We start from the raw sequence: 26,255 nt of genomic DNA, 5'->3' as shown, positions 1-26,255 counted from the left end.
AGCCCTGAGTCACAGATGTCTAGCCTCACTAGGGATCTAGAACTCTAGCTCCTCAGCAACATGGCACTCTGGGGATTTCTGTTTTGCTGGTACTGATGTGTGAACAATTACAATAACAGTTAACATAGTAACAATGGCACAATATGGGGTAACCATTAAATTTTATTCCTTATTTCTCAAAAAGTTTCCTTAACATGATGTGAGGGTTATTAATGGCCTATTTCTTTAAATCCTGGTAAAGTATATGAGGACCCATGACATTAAGTCCATTTAAAAACTCTTGCTCCTTTTTGGGAAGAATAATAGCACCCAGCTTAATGTAGAATAATAGTTTAAGGGTAGTATAATGCACAATATAGTATAAATGATGATGTAAAAATGATTAATAAAAAGGTAGTGAATTCCTCCTAACCCTCATGTGATGCTAACCATGAGGTTTTTTTTTTTTTTTTTTTTAATTAAAAAAAAATTAACCTGATGTTTCCAGGTTAATTCTGGGTGCAATACAGCCCACTTTCTCAGATCCCTACTTCTAACCTCAGGGTGACATGCACCTTAGATATTTAAATGTCCTTTTCTCCACCATGAAACCTAGTTTTCATAAAGGGAGGATAAATAAACTCACATTCAAGGGCCAATCTTGGATATGGTAAGGGTTAGTGTATGTTTCCTGGAGCATTCTAGCAGAAAGACACTAGTTAAAAACTCCAGATTGCAATGTTTGTTCTGCCACTCATTAACTATGAGACGTGAACCCAGCACAATAAACTTTCTGACCCAAGTCTATTTTAAAAATAGCAATGATGTCACCAGTTTTACCGGAGTTTTTAGAATAAATGAAGGATTAAAACTGGAAACACTCAGTGTAGTCCATAGCAGTGCTCAATTTATGTTAAAAAAACTATGTTAACTCAAAAAAGGACAAAACCTTAATTCAAAGTAAATGGTTTTTAATTAAAAAGAAATCCTTAATTCAGAGTAAATGGTTTTTAACAGTGGAAGGGCTTTTAACAGGTATTTGGAGGGTCTTTACCCCCGCACCTTTAAATTATATTTTAAAGGTAGTTGTCAAGTCTTCTTCTTTTTTTTCTTTCTATAAGGAAAACTATCCATTTGTCTCCACCTTCACCATGGTCTGAAATGAACCTGCTTGAGCCTGGGTGTGAAAGGGGCAGGGACCACGTGAGTGCTTTCATAAAAGTGTAAGGGATGTCGTGGCAGGAACTTCTCTTTCCAGTTCTATAAAAGTTCATTTCATATAAGGGTATGATTTCCTCCTCACTCCCAAGACACTAATCTTTAAAATGGTGGAAAGTGAACCTGAAGTATTTTTGAATTTGTTGAATCTTTTATAGAACTGTTAAAAGGGTTTCCTAAATGTACATTTTCCAACTGTAGTGGTTCAACATTTGTGGAGCAGTAACTCTGATTCAAGACTGCCCCTTACTTTCCTGTATCTAACAAGCACCTATTGGATTGGGGGGGGGGGCTCATTTAATTTTATTTTCTACCTCTCAGGCTGGGCTTAGATACCTTTTAATTCTTTGGTCCACAAAGATGCTTAAGTAAAAGATCCAAGGAGCCCCTTCAAGGACCCAGATGTCCCTCTCTGTTTTGTGGCCAGACGTCTAGAGTAAGATATGCCCCAGAAACCTGCGCCATAGGGCCCCACTCTGGAGCAGGAGGTGGCACGAAGGCAGGGCTGGGCCAGCGCCCTTTCGCATCTCCCCAGGAGGGGACACCGCCCAGGCGCGCCCGTTGCTAGGTCCTCTGTTGGCCGCGGTCTAAAGGAGTCCTGAGCGGAACCAAGGCGGGCCCGGAGGGGGGTGCCCGGAAAAGAGAAGGGGTTGTTGTGTTCAGTCAACAGTCAGGGAGAACGGCTGCTCCTCTGTTGGTCGCTTCTGCCCCCAAGCCCTCCCGGCGCTGCTGGGAGGCGGAGGATTCCCCTCGTTCTTGGTTCCTCCCAACCGTCGCCGGTCTCCGGCGCCCTCCACGTCCGCCCCGCTCCGCACGTCGCGCACCCCCGGTCGCAGCCCGCGAATGGTCTGGCCCGTCGGTAGCCGCCACCCCCTTCGGCAGCGACAGCTGCTCCAGCTGCTCCGGGTGGAGCGCCGGAGCCCCGAGCCGTGGCTGCTTCGGGCGGCGGGCGGGCGGAGCACCGGACCACCAGCGCAGGCTGCCGGGCCCGGGGGGCAACCGCCCGCGGGAAACCGGGAAGCGGAGGGGCCGCGGAGGGACCGCCTGCAGCGGGGGGTGAGGACCGGGGCTGGGCTTTCCTCACCCGGGTGAGTACCTGCTGCCCCGATCCTCCCCGACCCCCTTTCACTGCCCCCACCGCCCCGAGGTCTTGGCCCCCACCAGGGACGGGCACAGCCCTAGGGACACTGGCTCTCGCGGGAGCGGCGGAACCGGGAACTGCTACTGTTAGGACTAATGATTCAGCACCATTCGCACCCCGAGAGAAATTTGGGTAGAATGGGGGAGGGTGTGTATGGGGGGGGGGGCGAGGTCAGTCGCTGTGCTGTCACCTCAGTGTCTAGGCTTCTGAGGTACCACCCGGGCCGGTGGGGTCGGGTCGGGTGAACAAGGAGGCTCCCTGCTGGCTTGTTCCGTAATTCCGTCTTTTTCCCAGAGCGTGGTACCAACCTCTGTGAGTGTGCCGTGCAGTCTTTAAAGTGTGTCAGATTAGTGTCTTTTTCCCACATGCGAGTGAAGTATGGGGCCCTTGTCTATACCTATCAGTTTCTTTACTTCTTGCTCCCTTGGGTACCTAATTGAAGCCATCGTCCGCTCCCTTTTTGATTGCATAGCATTCCCCTGCTGATGTGTGAAACAGATGCGGCGTCCAAGTTGTCTTGTTCAGAGTGGGTTTGCTTGGTCTTGGCAGAGGAGGAGAAGATGTAAGGGAGGTAGGAAATCATACTTTCAGAGTCTAGACACTTACTTTTAGATGTATTATTAAATCATCACAACTACCCAGAACCAAAGGTGGAAAGTGAGGAGCCTGGAAGTAAAATTACATGCTCAAGGTCACAGAACAGGAATTTGAATACAAGTCTCCCTAACCCCAAAGCCCATGGATCTTCCTCTGTATTACAGAGCTGTATGTCCCAAATGTAAGCGATCATATAGATGGCTCATTAGATATTAAACAAAATTAATTTTCCATAAGAGTGATCTCAAACAATTAGCAACAACCTGTAAACTTACTGTATATGGAATTATTGTTCTTTTAGTAAGAAAGGGCTTTGAATTATGTGGGGGAAAAAACCATTTTCTTAGAGAACATATGTCAAAAAATATCCAGACAACATTGCAAAGGAGAGCTAGGTCTAGCAGATGTTTAACGCATTTTTGGCAGTGATATGTGATGAATGCTCAAATGTTGGAAAAATCAATTAGGAAAGTAAAATAAAACAAAACCCCTGGAAATGTTTTTCTTTTTTAAAACTTAATGGAAGCATTTGCAAAAGAACAGTTATCTAGTTCATGAGGTGTGTGACTGAACTGTTTTTGTGGGGTGTGTCATTCCCTGATAGGGTGACTGATAAACTCAGACTGATAATGTTATTTGATTCGTTTCTACTGTGATTTTGCATAGTAGGTGATAACTCTATTTTGCAGACTAAGTAACTGAAATATAAGGTTCAAGATCACATGGCTAGTAAGTGGTGGAATCTGGACAAACATTTACTTACAAAAATATGTGATTTGTAGCAAAACGTAGTTCTGATACAGGGAAACTGCATTGATTTGTTTTTGCTCTGCCCTTCAGAGTCTACAATTGTATTGACCTGTATACTCCTTCTGAAAAAATAATGGATGCTGGGTTTTTCTTTGTCTGTTGTTTGGCCATTGGATTTGCTTTCATTTATGATTTATATATTCTCCCTTAAGATGTGAAACTCTTCTTGATGTCTCCGGAGGCAGGTTGCTATAGTACAAATGCTCATTATCTCCAAGTACTGGAAGAGTACTTGATGGCAGATAGGAACGTAATCATCTTAGTCTGTCATTTCTAAAGTATTGACCTATTTACATTGAAGAATTATTAATGAGGATATCGAGAGACTAAAGCCCATTGCCTAAATAAGGCCATAAAACGGAGGTAGAAATTTATATATGTTGTTCACACAAGGGTGTAAGAGTAGTAGTATCATGTGATGAATCAAATTTGATTTCTTGGAGGTCATTTCTTTTTGTTGATTATGTGGTTGTTGACTATATCCTGAACCTCAGTGAGGCATCTTGCAGTCCAATCTGTTTAACTATAAGGAGGATGGCAGAATTGGTATGAGTAAATAAGCAAAACTACGATCCCACTGCTATTTTAAAAAAGAAAGAAAGAAAGAAAGAAAGTGCATGTCCTAGTGATGGTCAGCAGGAACATTTTTCTTTTTTTAAATTTTATTTATTTATTTGACAGAGAGAGAGAGAGATCACAAGTAGGGAGAGAGGCAGGCAGAGAAAAAAGAGAAAGCAGGCTCCCTGCTGAGCAGAGAGCTGGATGTGAGCCTCAATCCCAGGACCCTGAGACCATGACCTGATCTGAAGGCAGAGGCTTAACCCACTGAGCCACCCAGGCACCCCAGTAGGAACATTTTAAAGCAGAGGCAACACATTTTATTTAGAAGACATCACCAAGTCTGAATATAATACCAACCTGACTTTAGCACTGCATCTTTTCTCACTCTTCTCTCTCTCTTTCTATATAATGTATGTATTTGTTGAATGATTACTGTCTGCAGACCTTTCAAACTCTTGACTTCGAGGAACTTAAAGTCTAGCTGGGGAGGTATTTACTTACACATGAATAAATAACAAAATAATTAGAATTGGCCTAATACCAGGGAAAGGTGGTGCTATAAGTGCTATATGAACCCCCAAAGAAGGAGAAATCATAGAGGCTGATTTCATAAGAGAATCAGAAACTCTTCATGGATGGAAGTGAATTAAATTACTCTGCCAGATGGGAAGGATTTGCACAGGAAAGACAAAGCCAGACAAGGAAATTCAGCTAAGTGCTCATATACTGTTTGAATGCACAGTGACAAATCGTGAAGAACCTTGCATATCAGGCACTGAACTCTGCTCCTCTCTGGTAGTCATAGATAGGGAACTAGCAGTGTAGGTTACTAAGCAGGCCGTTTCTCTTTGGCTGGTCTTGCTCACATTCTCCATATTCCTTGTTCCAACTGCCCTTCCAGAAAATGCTTTTGTTCCTGGGTGCTAATATGAAGAGGATTAATTGTCAACTGAACCCAGAAAGAGTTTTCTACACAAGTTACATTTTTCCTTTTTCAAAGAAACTTGCCCTTTTAAAAGTGTTCCCTTTCCATTTTAGAATTATGAACAATTTACAAACTATAAGAATATAAAAAGGAAAAAAAATCACCATACTTGTACTAAAGACAGGCACTATTAATATTTTGATATGGTTTTGATATTTTCTTCCACTCTTTTCTGTGCATGGTTTTAATCATGATATTTATATATAACTTTTACAAATATTTTTACTTTAAATTTTATAACATTAAATTTCACTTACTTACAACTGGAAAGTAAACTTTTAAAATATCTATGTATTTTTCCATTAGGTAGATGTACGATATTTCTTAACCATTTCTCAGTGTTGCTACATTTTTTTTTTTAAGATATTTATTTATTTATTTATTTGATAGAGAGAGATCACAAGTAGGCAGAGAGGCAGGCAGAGAGAGAGAGAGGGAAGCAGGCTCCCTGCTGAGCAGAGAGCCCGATGCGGGACTCGATCCCAGGACCCTGAGATCATGACCTGAGCCGAAGGCAGAGGCTTAAACCACTGAGCCACCCAGGTGCCCCAGTGTTGCTACATTTTTGATGATAATAATTAACACTGTGGTGAACGTCTTTGTTCATAAACTTTTTTCTATATTTTAGAAGTTGGTTTCTTACTACAGAGCCTCAGAAATGAAATTTCTGGGTTAAAATATGAAATCTTAGTTCAATTTAAAAAAAAAATTTTTTTTTTTAAAAAATTGAGGTATAATTGACATATAACATCAGTTTCAGGTGTAACATAATGATTTGATACTTACATGTATTGCAGACGATCACCACACTAAGTCTAATAAATATCCATCACACAGTTACAGTTATTTTTTTCTTACGATGTGTAGTTTGACCATTTTATGCAACTTTTGAAACTCCACTAGATTCTGTATGTTCTTTGGATATCACAAATTATAAGATACTGGCATATTGTTAATTAACTAACACTCCTATTTGTGGGTCCTCAGATTATACTTTTTCAGGCACTCTCCTCTTTTGATTAGAAAAACTATTTTAGTCATGGCTACTGGGCAAAACAGATGAAAGGGATTAAGAGGTACAGACTTCCAGTTATAAAATAAATAAGCCATGCAGATGAAAAGGACAACATAGAGAATATAGTCCGTAATATTATAATGACTTTGTATGGTGACAGATGATATCTCTACTTATTTGGTGCAGTGGTGAGCATTGCATAATGTATAGCATTGTCAAATCACTTTGTTTTATACCCGAAACTAATGTAATATTGTCTGTCAACTGTACTTCAATTACAAAAAAAAATTCAGGAGCAGTGGGAGAAAGGCAGGCAGTTGGGGCCTGAGGAGAGAAGATATAAATGAAGTGGGAGAGCATGTTTGGTGAGTTGGCAAGAGTTTATAGTCAGTGAAGGGAATATATGATGGACTACCTTCTGGTTTTAGCATTGCCTTTGTGGGCCTCAATTTCCTTCCCTCCACCCTCCCTTCAAGTATCTACCCCCACCCTTATGTCTTTCAACTTCTTGTTGAAAGAAGAAGAAGTCTTCAACTTCTTCTGTCCTCCTGTATCAGTATCCTGGCAATGTAAAGCATGGGAACTTACTCTTGCACTCTAAGTTTAGAGAATCCACGTAGGTGAGGGTGGGAATTTCAAATCTCCTTTCAGTTCTCAGCAGAAGCCCTGGTTACAAAGTACAAGAGAGTGTGGTGGACTTTGACGACTTCTGCCCACTCTGCCTTGTACATTGCTAGAGACAGCCTCTGAGAACAGCGGCGTTTGGGAGACACAGAACATTCCCAGCATTTCCCCTGAGCATTCAGATGCTTCCTTCCCCTTGTTTCCAGTAACCCTCTACCTTCCCCTTGTTTCCAGTAATCCTCCACTAAAGGAAATTCCCTAGAAGGAGGAGAGAGACTATGCCTCCTTTACTCCCACAGTTGTGATCAGTGACACTACCTCCTTTGCTTTAGCTGGGTCTCTTATTCCTCTGAACAGTCTCTCACCTGTGCTTCCCCTGGACCTAGCCCCATCCTACTTGGAATATCAGAAGCCATTGAGGCAGGGAGGCCATTAAGAGTCACTGGGGACCATTGGAAGTAGAATCACTGGGATATGAACGTGCCTTGAGGGCACAAGTATGGAGCATATGCAGGTTTTTATAATGCACTATTAGTCTTGGGAGACCTGAAAGGAAATGAAAACTGAAGCATCAACTTTACAAATCCAAAATAGTACCCCCCTTCTTCGGACCTGACAGATGATTTCTGGTGGAGGTTGGATATTGAGGGAGAATTTGTCCTGGCGTAGTTGAGACTTGTTATTTAAAATAATTTCCTTAAGCTCTTAGAAAGTGGCAAATTTATTTCCATTCCTCTTAGGTATTATCTGTCAAAGTTGAACTGGGCTCAGCCAACAGTTTCCCTAGGGTTAACTTAAAGTAAAACAACTTAAATTTAAATATGCTTGCCTATTTTTCTCCACTACCCTTATTTCTGTTAATTCCCATTTAACATTATTTGTTTACACACTCCCACCATAGTATACATAGTCGTTGACAAAGACAAAGTGTTGGGATTGTTTGGGCTCTGGGGCGGTGAGTGATAAAACAGTTTTACTCTTTTTTCCTTCACTTTTTGTTGCAAGTGGCTGATTGACCTATGTTCCTTTGACTCCTTTGAAGGTTTGGAGTTAGGTGGTGGTTAAGTGATCACTGGGTATTCTCCAAGGCTGACCCAGAGGTCTGAGAACTCCTTCCCTTTGAAATTGATGGTATTCTTGGTTCACTGGGTACATTGAACCATCCATGTTGTTGGATTTTTAAAAAATTGTGTTGTGGCTCCTGAGTTTCCAAACTTCTATGTTATTTTGTTCTTCTGCTTAGCCATGTAAAATGGAATATTATGTTTGACAAAGGATTATTTCAAACATTTCTATCTCTTTTACCCACTACTTTGCAATGTCTGGCCTATGTCACATCTAATTCAATAAGATGGCATTAGCTTATTTTTACACACATTCTCCTTCTCCATTAGTGTATTTTTGTGAAATGGACTTTTTAAAGTAAATTGAACATTTGTAGATTTGGAAGATGGATCAGCAGTAATCCAGGAAACAGCTTCAAGATTATTTTGAGGCTTTTTGTTAGATTAGAATTTTAGAGTGCTTAAGTATACCTCTCTTTTAAGGTAGTACCATGTTTCTTTTGTAAAAGAAGTGATCTTACTTAAAACTTTTTGGTGTAAAATCTACTTTAATTGATGTGGTCCTAATACTCAGTTTGATGGGTTTTATGATATGGATGACCATATGTGTGGAGTATTAGAAGTTAGCAACTATGGATTTAATTCGAATCATTATGTTTAATGGGAAAATTTTCATGTGTAGTTTTGTCATTATTATTTAAACTATTTTTTCAAGGTACTTAATAAAATCTGTAACCATGTGTGATACTCATAGCGATTGCTTAAAAAATCAGGACAATAATTTTAGCACACAACTCAGTTTATATTTAGAATCAGTCAGTCTGCAGTTACCCAACAAATATATGCTAGCGAGCTACTTTATGGAGAGGAATGATAGAAATTGGACACTTTCTATAATCAGCTCAATTTACATGAAACCAGATGGGGGCATTTTTATTTAGCTTTAGGTTTGATCACATGCAAGATGATAACATTTAGTTACTTAGTATGTCTCAATTTAGAATACTAAATATTGCTTCTTAATTTCAACAATAAAAAAATCAAGTGAGAAAAAGAGGTATAATTTGTATGCCCATAGTACAATTAAAAATTGATCTATGGGGCGCCTCGGTGGCTCAGTTGGTTAAAGCCTCTGCCTTTGGCTCAGCTCATGATCTCAGGGTCCTGGAGTCGAGCCCCGAATCGGGTTCTCTGCTCTGCAGGGAGCCTGCTTCCTCCTCTCTGCCTGCCTCTCTGCCAACCTGTGATCTCTATCTGTCAAATAAATAAATAAAATCTTAAAAAAAAATTGATCTACAGCTGCCCCTTTAGATACTAATTTTGATAATAGATGCTCATATTTACTATTATATATTAACAAAAGAATGACTTTTACTCATTTAATTAATAGTTTTAATAGTTTTACTTCTTTTAGGATATTTGGGGTAAAAATAATTTGTCAAATTCATTGAACATTCATTCATTTTTTCACCCCTTTATATTTTTTAAGTAGGCTCCATATTCTGTGTGGAGCCCAATGCAGGGTTTGAACTCATGACACTGAGATCCAGACCTGAGCTGAGATCAAGAGTTGGAAGCTTAACCGACTAAGCCACCCAGGTGCCCCCACTGAATACTTTTTAAAATCTCTGACATCTACATTTAGTCCACATCAGAATCCCCCTAGGTCAACACACACATTTCAACCCATTATTTTTGGAAAATCAAAACAAGTTATTTCTGCAACTTGTTATAAGAATTAAAGGAAAGTAGACATCTTAAATATTAAGGAAAGTTTGAAAGAGGGGTGATCATGGGGCACCTGGGTGGCTCAGTGGGTTAAGCCTCTGCCTTCAGCTCAGGTCATGATCTCAGGGTCCTGGGATCGAGCCCCGCATTGGGCTCTCTGCTCAGCAGGGAGCCTGCTTTCTCTCTCCCTCTTTGCCTGCCTCTCTGCCTACTTGTGATCTCTGTCTGTCAAATAAATAAATAAAATCTTAAAAAAAAAAGAGGGGTGATCAGTGCTTCTTAAAAATGAGGTGGACTGTAAGTGTGTGGAAAAGCTTTTTTCACTTGTCGAAAATCAGTGCCAAATGAGTATTTCAGGAAGAAAGAAAAGTTTACTGCTCCATATGTGAGAGGGTTGTCATTTCAGAATAGGAGGCATTTTCTCTTTTTTAAAAATTTATCTTGGGCATAGAATATGTGATAGCTATTTTCATCCTCAACTAAGGAATTAAACGTTAAATGTGTACCTCATTGGTTATAGTATAGCATATTTATTTCAATAATGTACTTAAGAGTATATCTGTGAATTTTGTTTTTAGAATCTATAAGGAACCAGAATAAATATAAATATGAAGTAAGATTCCTAAAGTGTAGCTCCTTTTATTTTTTTAAAAGATTTTATTTGTCAGAGAGAGAGAGAGAGAGAGAGCAAGCACAAGCAGAGGAAACAGAGCGAGTGGCAGACAGAAGGAGAAACAGGCTCCTGACTGAGCAAGGAGCCTGATGAAGGACTGGATACTAGGACCCTGGGATTATGACTGGAGCCGAAGGCAGCAGCTTAACTGACTGAGCCACACAGGCATCCCTAAAGTGTAGCTTCTATTGGGAATAAAATTAAGCAAATAGACTTAGCAATATCCATGTTTATATATATATATTTAGATCTCTAGATAAAATTACCTAATGGTCCAGTAGTTTTCCTCCCTTTGATATAACCGAGCATATTATGGTATTATGAAATTGTTTATCATGCTTTCCAGAAGAAAAAGGTAATAACTTTTTCTTTCAGAGTAAAATGAAAATATTGTGACTTATGTATTTTTCTGGGTGATTTCTGACATTTTTTAGGGATTCCACAAATGCAGCTTTTTCTTCCACTTAATATTTAGTATTTTTTAAAAAGATTTTATTTATTTATTTGACAGACAGAGATCACAAGTAGGCAGAGAGGCAGGCTGAAAGAGAGAGAGGAAGAAGCAGGCTCCCTGCTGAGCAGAGAGCCCAATCTGGGACTCGATCCCAGGACCCTGGGATCATGACCTGAGCCGAAGGCAGAGGCCCAACCCACTGAGCCACCCAGGCGCCCTATTTAGTATTATTTTTATATAGATTTTATGGTTATAAAAAATACATGACGTAAAATTTACTGTTAGCCATTTTTAAGTACAGTTGGTAGTGCTAAATATAATTACTTTGTTGTGAAACAGATCTTCAGAACTTTCTCATCTTAAAAATCTAAAATTTTATACTCATTTAACAACCTTCATTTCCCCTCCCCAAGTCCCTGGTTTTTATGAATTTTTTTTCTTTTTTTTTTATGAATTTTACTACTTCTAGGTACATCATATAAATGAAATCATACAGTATTTGTCTTTTTGTGATTGATTTATTTCGCTTAATGTAATGCCTTAAGGTTCATCCATTTTGTAGTATATGTGAGGATCGCCCTCTTTTTTATTTTATTTTATTTTTTTTAAAGATTTTATTTATTTATTCGACAGAGATCACAGGTAGGCAGAGAGGCAGGCAGAGAGAGAGAGACGGGAAGCAGGCTCCCTGCTGAACAGAGATTGCTGATGCGGGGCTCTATCCCAGGACTCTGAGACTATGACCTGAGCCGAAGGCAGAGGCTTAACCCACTGAGCCACCCGGGTGCCCCTGCCCTCTCTTTTAAAGCTTAATAATGTTCCATTGTATATGTAGACCACATTTTGTTTATACATTCATCTGTCAGTGGACAGTTGGGGTTGCTTTCACCTTTTTGTCACTGAAAATAGTGCTGCTATGAACATAATTGTGCAAATATCTCCCTGAGGCCCTGCTTTCAATTCTTTTAGATGTATACCTAGAAGTAGATTACTGGATCACAGGGTTGTTCTATTTTTAAATTTTTGGAAAACTTTCATATTGTTTTCCATAGCGGTTGCACTATTTTACATTCCCAACAGTGTGTAAGGATTCTAATTTTTCCACACACACACCAGCACTGGTTATTGATTAATTAATTGATTAATTGTTCTATTGTAGTCATCCTAATGGGTATGAGGTGGATATCTCATTGCGATTTTGATTTGCTTTGCTCTAATGATTAGTGCTATTGAACATCTTTTCATGTGCCTGTCAGCTGTTTGTATATCATCTTTGGAGAAATGTCTACTTAGGTTCTTTCTCCATTTTTTAAAAATTTGGTTATTGGATTTTTGTTTGTTTGTTTGTTTTTGAGTTGTTGGAGTTCTTTCTATATTCTGGATATTAACTCCTTATCAGATATATGATTTTCTCCTACTCCATAGTTTGCCTTTGAACACTATTGATTGTGTCCTTTGATGTACAAAAATATTTGTTTACTATAGTCCCATTTTTCTTTTTTTGCTTTTGTTGCCTATGTAGCATTGATTACTTTTAGCATTTTAAAATTGTATTCACAGAATTGTTCCAAGTTGCTGTTTACTAATTCTTTCCTACCTTATACTTTAAAGCATACATGATTATTTTTGAGATTATGGAATTATGATGACTAGTGTAATTATTCAACAAATTAAACTGAATTTTTAAAGAATTTTTTTTTGAGGAGTCACTTTTTAAAATGTCCAGTGTGAGAATTTAGTTGCTTTAATTTAAGCATATGTTAATAGGAATTGTGTTAAACCTGTACAACAATTTAGGGAGACTTGACTTATTTACTATGTTCATTCTTCCAATCTGTAAACATGGAATGTCTTCAGGATTTAGGTCTTCTTTGATTTTTTTAATTAGCAATTTATAATTTTCATTATACAGATATTACCCATGTTTTGTTAGAATTTTTTTTTTAAAGATCTTACCCATTTATTTGTCAGGAGAAAGAGAGTAAGAGAGAACATGGGTGAGCACAAGTAGGGGACCAACAGGCAGAGGGAAAAGCAGTATTCCTGCTGAGCAAGAAGCCTAGATGCCTAACTCTGTTCTAGGCCCCTGGGATCAGGACCTGAGCCAAAGACAGATGCTTAATCAACTGAGCCACTCAGGAGTCCCTTTGTTAGAATAGCCTAATTATTTCATTTTGTTTGAAGTAACTGTAAATGACATTCATTTTAATTTGTTTCCATTTGTTTGTTGTCAATACATAAAAATGCAGTTGGTTTCCATGTATTGATCTTGTATCCTGAAACCTTACTGAAGGCACATTTTGGATCTAGGATTGTAGAGCATTTGTGAATTTTTTTTTTTTTTCTTTATCATCTGCAAACCAAGACTCTTTCTTTCTTTTCAGTCTGTTAAAATTAAAGTACATCTTTAATTGTTTTTCTTGCCTTATTGCATGTGCTAGAAAATCTAGTATTGCCAAATAAGAATGGTGAGAGTGGACATCCCCGCCTTGTTCCTGATCTTAAAGGAAAATTATTTGGTCTTTTACTGTTGAGCATGATGTTGACTGTAGGCTTTTTGTAGATGTTCTTTATTAGGTTGGGAAGATTCCCTTTCTGATTCTCGTGTACTGATACTTTTTATCCTGAATGAAAGTTGAATTACATCAGATTTATTTTTGCATTAATTGATGTGAACGTATGACTTTTTCCTTATCCTCTTGATATGGTGGAGTACACTGATTAATTTTTGAATATTGAATTAACCTTGCACACATGGATTAAATCCTTTTTGGTCATATAAACACATCACACACACACACATAATGTTGCATTTGATTTGCTAAAATTTTATTAAAGGTTTTTGCATTTAGGTTCATGAGGGATAATAGTTGTAGTTTCCTTTCTGTTGTGCTTTCTTTATTTGGGTCTGCTTATTAGAATACTACCAGCCTCATGTGCTACTAAGAAACTACAATTCATTGAATTTGGGTGTTGTTTTAAATCCAAATATCCATAATTACCTGAGCAGGCTATTAAAATGCTTCTTTTTCCACTACATATCTCTGTGCAGCCAAATTTTTCATGTACTTCCAACAAAAACAACTTCTCAGAATATATGCAGAAGTGGATATGAGAATCTGCTCTATGAAGCAAGACGTTAAAGAGATTTTAAAAAGTACAAAGCACTTGGGGCACCTGGGTGGCTCAGTCTTTGAGTGTCTGCCTTTAGCTCAGGTCATGATCCTCGGATTGAGCCCCACATTGGGCTCCCTGCTCAGCTGGAAGTCTGCTTCTCCCACTCTCTCTGCCTCTGCTTGTGTTCTCTCTCTCTTGCTGTGTCTGTCTCTGTCAAATAAAAAAAATAAAATCTTAAAAAAAATAAAAGTACAAAGCACCACTCATTTCTCTCTTTCTTTCTGTTCTTTCTTTCTTTCTTTTTTTTTTTTTAAACATATAGTTATTTAAAAATAAAATGTTTCTTGGGGCTCCTGGGTGGCTCAGTGAGGTAAGCCTCTGCCTTCGGCTCATGTCATGGTTTCAGGGTCCTGGAATTGAGCCCTGCATTGGGCTCTCTGCTCAGCAGGGAGCCTGCTTCCTCCTCTCTCTCTGCCTGCCTCTCTGCCTGCTTGTGATCTCTGTCAAATAAATAAATAAAATCTTTTAAAAAATGTTTTTATTGATACACAAATGGTTTTCAGCATATATCAATTTTAGTTTCTAGTAGGGTAAATATTAGTAGATATAACCTACCAAAACTAAAAGTCAAAATTTACAGAGTGTGAAGAGTTCCAGTACCAACGAATTAGACTCACTACCAAGACAACCAAGACAAGGAGAAAAGTAAAGCCAAAGGCATGGGTATGTGCCTCTCCCAATGGCATTGATTTAACCAAGTTGTTCCATGTGTTTGTTTTCCTTTTTCTCTACTAAGACTTATAACTAAAGATGCTTTTTCCTCCACAATAACTCATCAATATGTATTCCTTTCCCCAAGGGTAAATATGATAAAAAGACCAATAGAACCTTACAATGTAATCTTTGTGAAATGAAATCCCTCAAAATTATCTGCATTCTAACTTTAATAAATCCACATATAGAATTATAATGTTAATTCTGTGATTGCTTATGCAAGGAAGAAGTAATTTAAAGTGTTTTGTCAAGAATTGACTCAAAGATAGTATAGGAGATATTTGAATTATTGTCTTTAATTTTGATTATTATAAATGGTTTTTCATTTGTACTTTTCCCTAGTACTTTATTGAATATAATTTATTTATTGTATAATGTATAATTTGGAGAGTTTTTGCAAGATTTTGCAAAATAACATTTGAAGATACATAGTTCATAATAGGATGAACGTATGAGATTTTTGAATCTGAGAATATCAATGAAAAAAAAATAAGATGAAAGGAGCTAGGAGAAACATTAGCTCATAAAATCCATGTTTGAAATCCTGTATGTGTATTAGAGCTGGGCACACACTTAATTTTGAGTTTTCTAATTTCCAGGCAAAGAGGAAAACATGAAAAATGTGATGATTGAAAAGCTCATCCATGAGAAAAACAAACCAGTTGCCCAAGAGGAACAAAGCTGTTCCTGTTATGAATCCAGAATGAATTTTTTCCTATAGTTTCCTTAAAAGTGGATTCAGTATAGTGTAATACAGTTTCCTCAATACTCTTACACCTAAAGTTAGCAGGATTCATTGGGCCATTTTTCATAATGTCCTTCATCTAGGCCCATGATGTGGCTTTGTGTCTTTGGGGGGAAATAACCTCTTGAGATCTGATTATTTTCTTCTCTAACCTGAGAATAACATCTATCTTGGTAAAGATTGTATGTGCTCAATAAATAACTATTCTTTTTCTTTTTTTTTTTTTTTTTTTTTTTTTAAAGATTTTATTTATTTATTTGACAGAGAGAGATCACAAGTAGGCAGAGAGGCAGGCAGAGAGAGAGAGGAGGAAGCAGGCTCCCCGCTGAGCAGAGAGCCCGATGCGGGACTCGATCCCAGGACCCCGAGATCATGACCTGAGCCGAAGGCAGCGGCTTAACCCACTGAGCCACCCAGGCGCCCCAACTATTCTTTTTCTTAAAGCAGTTCTGTTAGGGTGGCTGTGGTGTGGGCCCGGCACATAGTCTCTGATAAGCTGGCTTCATTCAGGAATGGACATTATAGTGTCTCAAAGAATGAAAGTTCTGCATATCTTTTAGGAATTCCTTCACGCATATTATTTTGAGGGGCAATGCATTTGAGGCTTTATTCCCTCAAATTAATTTGTTTTCAGTCAAGTAAAGAATCCCATGATTTGAGAGTCTGCTGTGTTGAATGACGGGATCTTATCAAATTTCTGTTACCTAACTAGAAGGCTGTTGCAGATCTGCACTAAAGGAACGACCCTAGGCTAGTTTTAAAACTTCCTCCAAAGTCAGTTTTGCACCACAGAAGTGGGTGATGGAAGTCCCAAACTTATGATGCAGAATGTGGCTTCAAATGCTTATTTAAGGCGGCACTGTCTTCTTTACAATTAAAAGACATGGAACTACCACTTCCACCTTTCTTGTAGAGAAACATAATTTTTTTTTCTTCAGACCAAATTATTTTTTCTACAGTGTTTTTAAAACCATCAGTCAAGTCTTTATAGAAGGAGGCTATCTGGGAGGCCCCAGATTGTTGGGGTCTGGTAAATTCTCACTTAGTAAAAGTTGAATTAGGCCCTAGATTTTTTTTTGAACAGAGCAATAACATTAATTTGTAGTAATTTTGCAAACATTCCGGAAGGTTCATTTTCTTCCTTAGTAGTCTTTTAAAGTCAACTATCAAAACAACGTAAATCAGTGTTTGATTTTTTAAAATCTTTTGAGTCCTTATTAGAGTAGAATTTTCTTTCAGTAGTAATCCCTTGAGAATGCCTTAAGCAAGTCCTACAGTTCCTATCCATTTTCCACATCATTAAAAGCCTTCTGGGGTGACTCATGAGGACTAACTCAGATTTCACTGTGGTTGTCTGCAGTGGCTAGAGCACACTCCCTTCTCTCTGCTTCAGTGAAAAGCCCAGATCTTTCTTGTCCAAACTAATTTAGTAGGTTCAGAGTCAGAGTCAGTTAGGTACTTTTAATATGTGTTGAACTAATGAATGAATTAGGATCAAGTTTATATCCTAGCCCCCTTAACTATTTTGAAATTATAGGCAACTAATTTGATAATAACATAGCCAAATGTCTTTCACATGAGAAATTTCCATTTTTATGACTGCCAGATTAGAATGTCCAGGTTTTAATAAAGGCTCATTTGTTTATAATATATACATAATATAATTCTACTAATTATATAATTATTAGATATTAATAATTAATAATACATAGTATTATATGTTAAATAAAATAAATTTTAGTTCTCATTTACTTCACCTTCTACAAATATGAAAACACCTCTTGTTTTATTGGAATGCTTTCTGGTATACTTTTGATTTAAACCGATCCTTAAAAAATGAGTTATAAAATGAATTAGAAAAGCCAATTATAAAAATATTGAAAGATTAAAGATTAGATTTATACCACCTACTTATTAATATTGCTTTCATGATTGGATTTGTAGTTTCTCATAGGAAAGCTGTTTGATTTTTGGCAAAGAGCATTTCTTCTCTACGATCTATAAGATCTCCAGTATACCATTTTAAAGAGTGATTAAGGTGAGCAACCTTTCCTTTCTTTTCTTTTTTCTCATTTCTTTTCTTCTTTTCCTTTCTCTTTCTTTTCCTCTTTTCTCCTTCCTTCCTTCCTTCCTTCCTTGCTTCCTTCCTTCCTTCACTTACCTGTCTCATTTGAGTTTCGGATATGGTTCTGGTTTAGGGTCCCTTGGTTGGGTTGCATTCTTTAATTCGTGGATTCTTAGCTGAGGAGTCAGCTAAATGGAATGGAAAGCTGAGAAAGGAGAGCTGCTTTGGTTCATATAGGCCTCCTGGGCACATTTGTAACTCAATCTCCCTTTCTTTTTTTTTTTTTTTTTTTTTTTTTTTTTTTTTTTTTAATTTTTTATTTTTTATAAACATATATTTTTTATATACATATATTTTTATCCCCAGGTCTGTGAATCACCGGGTTTACACACTTCACAGCACTCACCAAATCACATACCCTCCCCAATGTCCATAATCCCACCCCCTTCTCCCCAACCCCTTCCCCCCGGCAACCCTCAGTTTGTTTTGTGAGATTAAGAGTCACTTATGGTTTGTCTCCCTCCCAATCCCATCTTGTTTCATTTATTCTTCTACCCACTTAAGCCTCCATGTTGCATCACCACTTCCTCATATCAGGGAGATCATATGATAGTTGTCTTTCTCTGCTTGACTTATTTCGCTAAGCATGATACGCTCTAGTTCCATCCACGTTGTTGCAAATGGCAAGATTTCATTTCTTTTGATGGCTGCATAGTATTCCATTGTGTATATATACCACATCTTCTTGATCCATTCATCTGTTGACGGACATCTAGGTTCTTTCCATAGCAGCAATGTCCACAATAGTCAATCTCCCTTTCTGACTGGTGTCTGCATCGTTTTTTATCCTGATGGCCCACTTAAGCAGTTGCCTCAGACTCCGTAATAGATAAAGGGATATTTTAACTCTATGATGTTTAGATATGTAGTTGGTAGGTGAGATAAATAGTATATAAAATCTAATGCACTGAAATGAAGAAAATAAGAAATTCATTGTTTTGTTATAGGCTACCTAGAGCGAGTTACATTTAAAGTTAGAACTTGAATATTTAGTGTAGTATAGGTGAAATAGTCACATATAGGTGAAAATAGTCACACCTTGTTTCACACGTAGGTGAAACAAGTCACATAAAGTTTGTTACAGAAAACAAGCTTTCCTTGTTAAGGAAAACAAACAATTCATTGTTTTGTTATAGGCTATCTAGAGGGAGTTATGTTTAAAGTGTGAACTTAAGTATTTAGCATAGTATAGGTGAAATAGTCACATAACTCTTTTTATTGGAATTAGATGACTGAGGAAAACATTGTTGTATTGTAAAAACATGCCTAAGTTGTCCAGTCTTGGGACCATGGTATGGCTTTGGAAATTATTAATTGTACCCTACCTCTTTTTCTGGTCCCAAAGTACCACATTTGAGTTAAGATTCAAATGTAGCAAGTTTTTAGTAATGTCTACATAGAGTCCTTCTGTCTGTGCTCCAAGAGGAAATACTTGGCTTGTTACCAGTTCTTTACCCTCTTTGGGCATCACCAGAGCTGTGGATGCTGCAGCCTGTTTCTTCCTAAGATGAATCAGTGATGCTGTCTACCAGTCAGCTCCAACCATGGCTGGCTGTTGACTCTAATAGATGGGCCCATAATGTTATGTGAAGCTGCATAATGTAGAAGGTCATAGAACCATTGAATTGGGGCCAAAAATTTGAAACAAAGAAATGGTATGTGGTTTTCTTTTTCACATTTTAAGATCGCATAAATTTGTAACTATAAAATTTAAAGGTTAACTTTTCAGAAAGACTGGCAGTTTTCAGACTGCAGAAAGACTGAATTTTTCACATAGATTACTGAAATAGATTTTATGGAGCATGCTCTCTGGCTTTCTTCCAATTTTAATTTTCATTTCTGTCCTATTATAACTTTAACTTTCTTCTAATGTTAAATAAATTTTAGTTCTAGTTTATATAAATTTATATGGTTTTTTTCTGTAGCTACTTGGAACTTACTAGATATAGTGGATGATATCTGTTAAGTCTTAATTATTCAGATTATTATGATAATATTTGACTTTTGGCTGGCCAGGAATATAAGATAGTAAACTCATATGTTTTTATATTTGTATATTTATACTTATATGTGTGTATATATAATATTTATTTTTAAAGTACCTTCTTGAATGATTAAATAGTCCCAACATTTCAAAGACTTAAAATGCCTTTATTTAAATGAATATAGATGATGAAAACTTTGATGGGATTAAGAATTTAAGATCAAGAGAATAGATTTTTTTGGTTCTTTTGGATTTGCATTTTAGCAAATTTTTTTTCCAATTATCATTCATAAAATGGAAACAAATCACAACTTATTTAGCACATTTTATTTGGTAAGTACTCAATAAATTTATTTAATTTAATAGCGAGTGTAGCAATAGGAATTGGAGAAGGTGATTTAATATTAGAATAAGATAAGAGAGTAGGCTGGTAAAAAAAAAAAAAAGAGTAGGCTGGTAAAAGCAATGTAAACCAAACCAATAGCCCTAATTTCAAAGTTTGTCTTCTTTCTTGTTTGATATAGGCTTTGGCACAGAAAACTATCATCTAGACTAGGTGTGGATAAGCCAGATGTTAAAGTAACTCTAGTGCTAATTTGTGATTATTCAGGAAGATAGAAGATGTGATTCATTCTTAATTTATATTTTGTATCATTCATGAATAAAATAATAGAGATTTGCTGTCTCTAATTGTTAAAAAAAAAAAAACAAAAAACCAAAACTAAGCTGTGCTATGTATCAGGCTCTTGTTTTTTCATATTTCTGAGAATGAGAGACACTGCTCTTTTTAAATCAAATACTTTAAAAATATAATGCAGTGTGGTTGATATTGTTAACAGTAGTTACCAACAGTTAATTCTGCCTAGAAAATAGAAGAAAAGGAGGGGGCAACTAAGCTGTGGTTTGAATGCTGGGTAACAAATGAAGACATTCTAGAATTAAACATAAGTGTACACAATTCACAAGATGAATAACAAGGGTACCTGGCTGGTTCAGTCATGGAGCATGTGGCTCTTGAACTAGGGCTTATAAGTTTGAGCCCCACATTGGGTGAGAGATTACTTAAAAATGAAAAATAAAAAAAAATGAATAGTGTTTTCAGGATTTTCTTTTTACCCTATGATTTTATCCCAACTAGAATAACTTTTAAACATTTGGCTGCAACTCATGGTGAGAAATATGATTTACTACTTGCCATATTACACATTACACACACACACACAAACACACACACACACACATACATACACACACTCATATACACACACAGAAATAAAAGTTTCAAGACTCAGTACTTACAGTTAATACTTTTTCTATTACATGCAATATAGTTTGGCAATGTTTCATTTTTATCTATTCTATTATTTAATTAAAAAATGCTATTGAATCTCACTGAATTGATTTCATGACCTTCTGTGGGTCAAGGTTTGTTTTTGAAAGCAAAACAAAAACAAAATCCTGTACCAGAGTTCAGAATTCATAAGGAGACCCCTTTAATACCACTGTGCAGATTTGCAAAACAACTAGTTGATTTTTTTTCTCAGCAGAATTTGAAGATTGTAAGAAACAGACTGATGGCCTTAGGATATTTACAACTCAGAAGGCAACATATTACAGTGGGAAGGTTTTGAGAGTTGAACAGATCTAGGTCTTTGGCAAGTTACTGTATCTCTCTGAGTCTCAGTTTCCTGTTTTGTAAAATAGAAGTAATAATACAGTCTCTGAGGACCATGGAGACCAAGAAAAATCAAGGGAATCCCACCTTAGGTTTAGCCTTAGCATAGGTACAGCCATCTTAGCTCCGGCAGCCATCTCAGACTCGTGTGCCCAAGGGCGGAACTTTCCACTACTTTACTTTAGTTCCAGGAAGCCCCATCCTACTTTAGTTCTAAGGACCCCCACCCTACTTTAGTTCCAGGAAGCCCCACCCTGCTTTGGTAACAGGAACCCATAAATACCCATGCCTTAACTAAGCTCGGGGTCCAAGTCCCTACTCACTGTGTAGGGTATACTTGGACCCAAGCTTAAGCTTATCGAATAAACCCTCCTGTGATTGCATCAGTGTTGGCTCCTTGGTGGTCTCTCGGATGCGAAAACTCGGGCACAACAAGGACTAAATAAAATAACATATCTATTTCAACAGCAGTTCTCAAACTTGGCTGTATATTTAAATCACATGCAAGCATTAACAAGTTTTTGTGCCCAGGCTGCATTCCAAACCAATTAAATTGGAATGTTTGGGGCTGGGACCCATCCATCAGTATTTTTTTTTTTTTTTCTTTTGAGACTTAATGTTTCCTGAATAGCAACTCTCCATATGCCCTTTCCTTCATGTCTTAGCAGCTACCATTTCACCTGTGTTTCCGTTTGTTTGGCTTTTTTAAATACCTCATAAAGATGGTATGATGCAATGTTTGTCCTTAGGTGACTGATTTATTTCACCTAACATAATGTCCTCAGAGTTCATTTGTATTGTCATATATGAGCAAGATTTCTTTCTTTTTTAAAGCTGAATAATATTCTATCTATATGTATACACCACATTCTTTTATCCACTCACTCATCCACTGATGGACCTTTAGGTTGTTTCCACATCTTGGCTTTTGTGAATCATGCTGCAGTGAATATGGGAGTGCAAATACCTCTTTGTTGTAACCCTGATTTATTATATAACTTGGATTTAACTTATTTTAGATATATATTCAGAAGTGGGACTGCTGGGTCATAGGGTAGTTCTCTTTTTAACTTTCTGAGGATTCTCCATACTGTTTTTCACAGTGGTTGTACCATTGTATATACCAATGACATCATGCAAGAATTCCAACTTTTCTTCATCCTCACCAACAGCGGCTGTCTTTTGTTTCTGTTTTTTATAATAGCCATTTCAGTAGGTATGAGGTGATAATCTCTTTGTGGCTTTCATTTTCAGTCTCTAATAATTAGTGATGTAGAACATCTTTTCATACACCTGTTAGCCATTTGCTTGTCTTCCTTGGAGAAATGTCTATTCAAGTCCTTTGCTTGCTTGCTTATTTATTTATTTATATTTACATTTTAGTGTACCTACACTGTATTGGTTTCTGAAGTAGAATTCAGTGATTCATCACACCACCCAGTGCTCATGACAACAAGTGCCCTTTTTATTTATTTTTGCTATTGAGTTGAAGGAGTTTCTTATATATTTGGATATTAGCCCATTTTAGATATGTGGTTTGCAAATATTTTCTCTCATTCTGTAGGTTGTCTTTCACTTTTTTAAAATTAATTTTAATTTTAATAAATTTTTAAATTTTAATTTTAAATTTAAATTAATTGTTCCATTCTATAAATATGGGATGTCTTTCCATTTATTTGTCTATTTTAACTTCTTTCATCAATGTTTTGTAGTTTGCAGTCTTTCACATACTTACTTAAGTTTATTCCTAAGTATTTTATAGGCATTGATATTTTTTTTTTTTTTTTTTTTTTTTTTTTTTTTTTTTTTTTTTTAAGATTTTATTTATTTATCTGACAGAGAGAGATCACAAGTAGGCAGAGAGGCAGGCAGAGAGAGAGAGAGGAGGAAGCAGGCTCCCTGCTGAGCAGAGAGCCCGACGCGGGACTCGATCCCAGGACCCTGAGATCATGACCTGAGCCGAAGGCAGCGGCTTAACCCACTGAGCCACCCAGGCGCCCGGCATTGATATTTTTTAAAGCTCCTCTGGTGCAGTCTATGTTGAAATGCCTAATCATAAAGGCTGTAGTGCAATGTGTGGATCTTGTAGTGCAAGATGTTTGGATCATGTCTGGTTTCCTTGGTTAATAATATCAATATTTATGATTTCTTTATAAAGATTTTATTCATTTATTTGACAGAGAGAGAGAGACAGCAAGAGAGAAAACACAAGCAGGGGAAGTGGGAGAGGGAGAAGCAGGCTTCCCACTGAGCATGGAGCCTGATGCAGGACTTGATCCCAGGACCCTGATGTTTAACAACTGAGCCATCCAGGAACCCCAACAATTATGATTTTAAATCACTAACTTTTTTGTGGCGCTTACTGTGTTTTAGGCAATGTGATCAACACTTTTCATATGATATAGAAAACACTGTGCTTTGTTTTTGTTACTATTCTGTCAAATAATAAAATACCATATAGCTAACATAAAAAGGGAGAGCACTTGCTTATTAGGGAGGAAATGGCTACTTTTATCATCAGGAGCTCAGTTACCCAGGTAATTATTTCAATGAGTTATGGAGTTAGCTTTCATTGAACTGCCTCAATCATATAGACTGAATACTTTAAAGTCATTTTAAATTACAGTATAAACTTTACATAATGACTTGCAGGGCAGGTATAATAGATTAATTTGTTACAGATAAATACCTCCAATATGTAACAATCCTAATTTTAGCAGAAGTATATTGATACTTTGTAGTAGATGATATCTGATATATATTTTCTAGATTTCCCAAAGGAGTGAGTGTTAACCTATAAATGCTTCTTCCATGTTATCATTCACTTGACACCCAAATCCGTTAGGCTTAATGTCATGATGACAAGAACATTTTTCATGTTTGTTAACAAGGTCTCTATTTTCCATTTTATGAAGTAGGTATATTTAGGAATCTGCTGGTATGTTTCTTGTTATTGTTTTGATTTTGGTCTTAGAAAGTATACTTTTATATTTATTTTACAATGTAATTTTCTATAGTAACTGGTTTAAAAAGAACATCTAAATTACTGATTTATTTCAAATATATAATTTACTCATCTTCTTTGCATTTATATAAATTTCCTCATTCTTTTTTTTTTTTTTTAAAGATTTTCTTTATTTATTTGACAGAGATCAGAAGTAGGCAGAGAGGTAGGCAGAGACTTTAACCCACTGAACCACCCAGGCTCCCCTAAAATTTACTCATTCTTGTTTGCTTCTTGTTTTTCAATAAGCCTTTATAATGGTGACTAAGAAAGCATTTTTTTAAAAACTGTACTTGTAAACCACCTCCCCCAAAAAGGAAGCATTCTTTTTTCATGGGTGTATGTGTTTTTTATGTTTTGCACATCTTCAAATAACAACAAACCATGTCTTCTGTCCAGTAAATAGATTTATTTATTTATTTAAAAGATTTTATTTATTTATTTGACAGAGAGACATCACGAGTAGACTGAGAGGCAGACAGAGAGAGAGGGGGAAGCAGGCTCCCTGCTGAGCAGAGAGCTTGATGCGGGGCTCGATCCTAGAACCCTGGGATCATGACCTGAGCTGAAGGCAAAGGCTTTAACCCATTGAGCCACCCAGGGGCCCCAGTAAATAGATTTGTAAATTGCTAAATCAACTTTGCTTAGATGAAATATATGCTCTTCTTATTGACCTAATTTTTTCCTTTGTGCATTTTCTTTTGCCCTATTATTAAATTAATAATAAATTTTAATGTTTAATAATATTTAATTTATTACTTATATAATAAATTAAATTTGTGGGATGCCTGTAGCCTTAAACTTAAATGAGTTAATAGATGTAAAGTTCTTAGAGTAGTGCCTTGTGCTTATTAAGCATTTAGTACATGTTATTTATGGTCCAGTGCCAGTGACTTACAAAAATGCTAACACAAAAGTGTACTATGGTAGATCCAAATATTTGCAAAGGAAATTAAAGAACTTAAGTTTTGTGACTAAGAATAAAAGTTGCTATTCCTGCTTGTCAGTGCACTTGAAAATGAAACGCTTGGTAAACCAATAGGCATTATATACTCAAAGTTAAAATTAGGTATTTAATGTTGAAGTGTCTGATTCTGGGAGGGGAAATTAATTTTTTGAGACTTTACAAATAATTTAGTTTAAAAAGCTTTGCTATTAAGAATATTAAGAAAATTGGGAGTGCCTGGGTGGCTCAGTGGGTTAAGCCTCTGCCTTAGGCTTGGGTCATGGTCTTGGGGTCCTGGGATCGAGCCTGCATTGGGCTCTGCTCAGCAGAGAGCCTGGTCCCCCCTCCCCCTCCTGCCTTGCTGCCTACTTGTGATTTCTATCTGTCAAATAAATAAAATCTTAAAAAAAAAAGAGTATTAAGAAAATTGAAGAATTTTAAGCCTAAAGAAGTGCTTAATCCTTTACATTGTTAGCCTTTGTAGACACAAGATTAAATTTACTCAAAAGCAATAGAACAGTATGGGGGGTAAAATATTAATAGAGAGTGAAAGAACATTTTCTGAATGTAGGTCTTGAATGAAGGATTGTTTCTAAGGCATTAGAATATGGTAAAATCCAAGCTAGGAATAATTGACTTGGATTGGATTCTAGAATTTGTGAGAAGTAGCTAAACCATTGAGTTGAGTTTTACAAAGACTGACATGTGTTGTCAATGTGATTATCTGCCTTGTCGTCTTTTTCTGCTGTCATCATTCTCAAAATCTCCTTTGACATTGTGGAACTGTAAGGATCTCTTGTGATTGAAAATTGAAATATAGAATGTGTCACACAGATAGGTTTTTAGGACAGCATTGTTAGAGGCCATGTGATTTACTTAGGATTAATGACTAAGCATATTGCAAGGAGGTTAATGAAATCTTACTTTCTTTCCCATGTGACTGAAAAAGCTGGCTGGATTTTGCTGGGAAGGATAAACTTTCAATCCTTCCCTCCCATCTTCTTCCTTTCACTTTCCTTCCTTACTCGTTTTCTTT

General features: G+C 36.9%; 1 protein-coding gene across 7 annotated transcripts in view; it reads left to right on the top strand.

Moving 5' to 3' along the window:
• The first annotated feature begins 1,880 nt into the window (after window positions 1-1,880).
• The window catches only part of TTLL7 (tubulin tyrosine ligase like 7), a 149,595-nt gene continuing 125,220 nt past the window's right edge, over window positions 1,881-26,255 (top strand). For 3 of the 7 annotated variants that reach the window (XR_009345051.1, XM_059135637.1, XM_059135638.1), the window contains exon 1: window positions 1,881-2,285. The gene's annotated coding sequence lies outside the window, so the exon portion shown is untranslated. Of the gene's footprint in view, window positions 2,286-14,606; window positions 14,690-17,429; window positions 17,524-26,255 lie in introns of all 7 variants that reach the window. The other 4 variants (XM_059135634.1, XM_059135635.1, XM_059135639.1 and 1 more) reach the window with 4 other exon arrangements.

The sequence above is a fragment of the Mustela lutreola genome, chromosome 10 (genome assembly GCF_030435805.1).
Source record: "Mustela lutreola isolate mMusLut2 chromosome 10, mMusLut2.pri, whole genome shotgun sequence".
In the NCBI taxonomy this organism is placed as follows: Eukaryota; Metazoa; Chordata; class Mammalia; order Carnivora; family Mustelidae; genus Mustela; species Mustela lutreola.
Note: the sequence above shows the minus strand (reverse complement) of the source record. Positions and strands in the feature narration are given on the sequence as shown.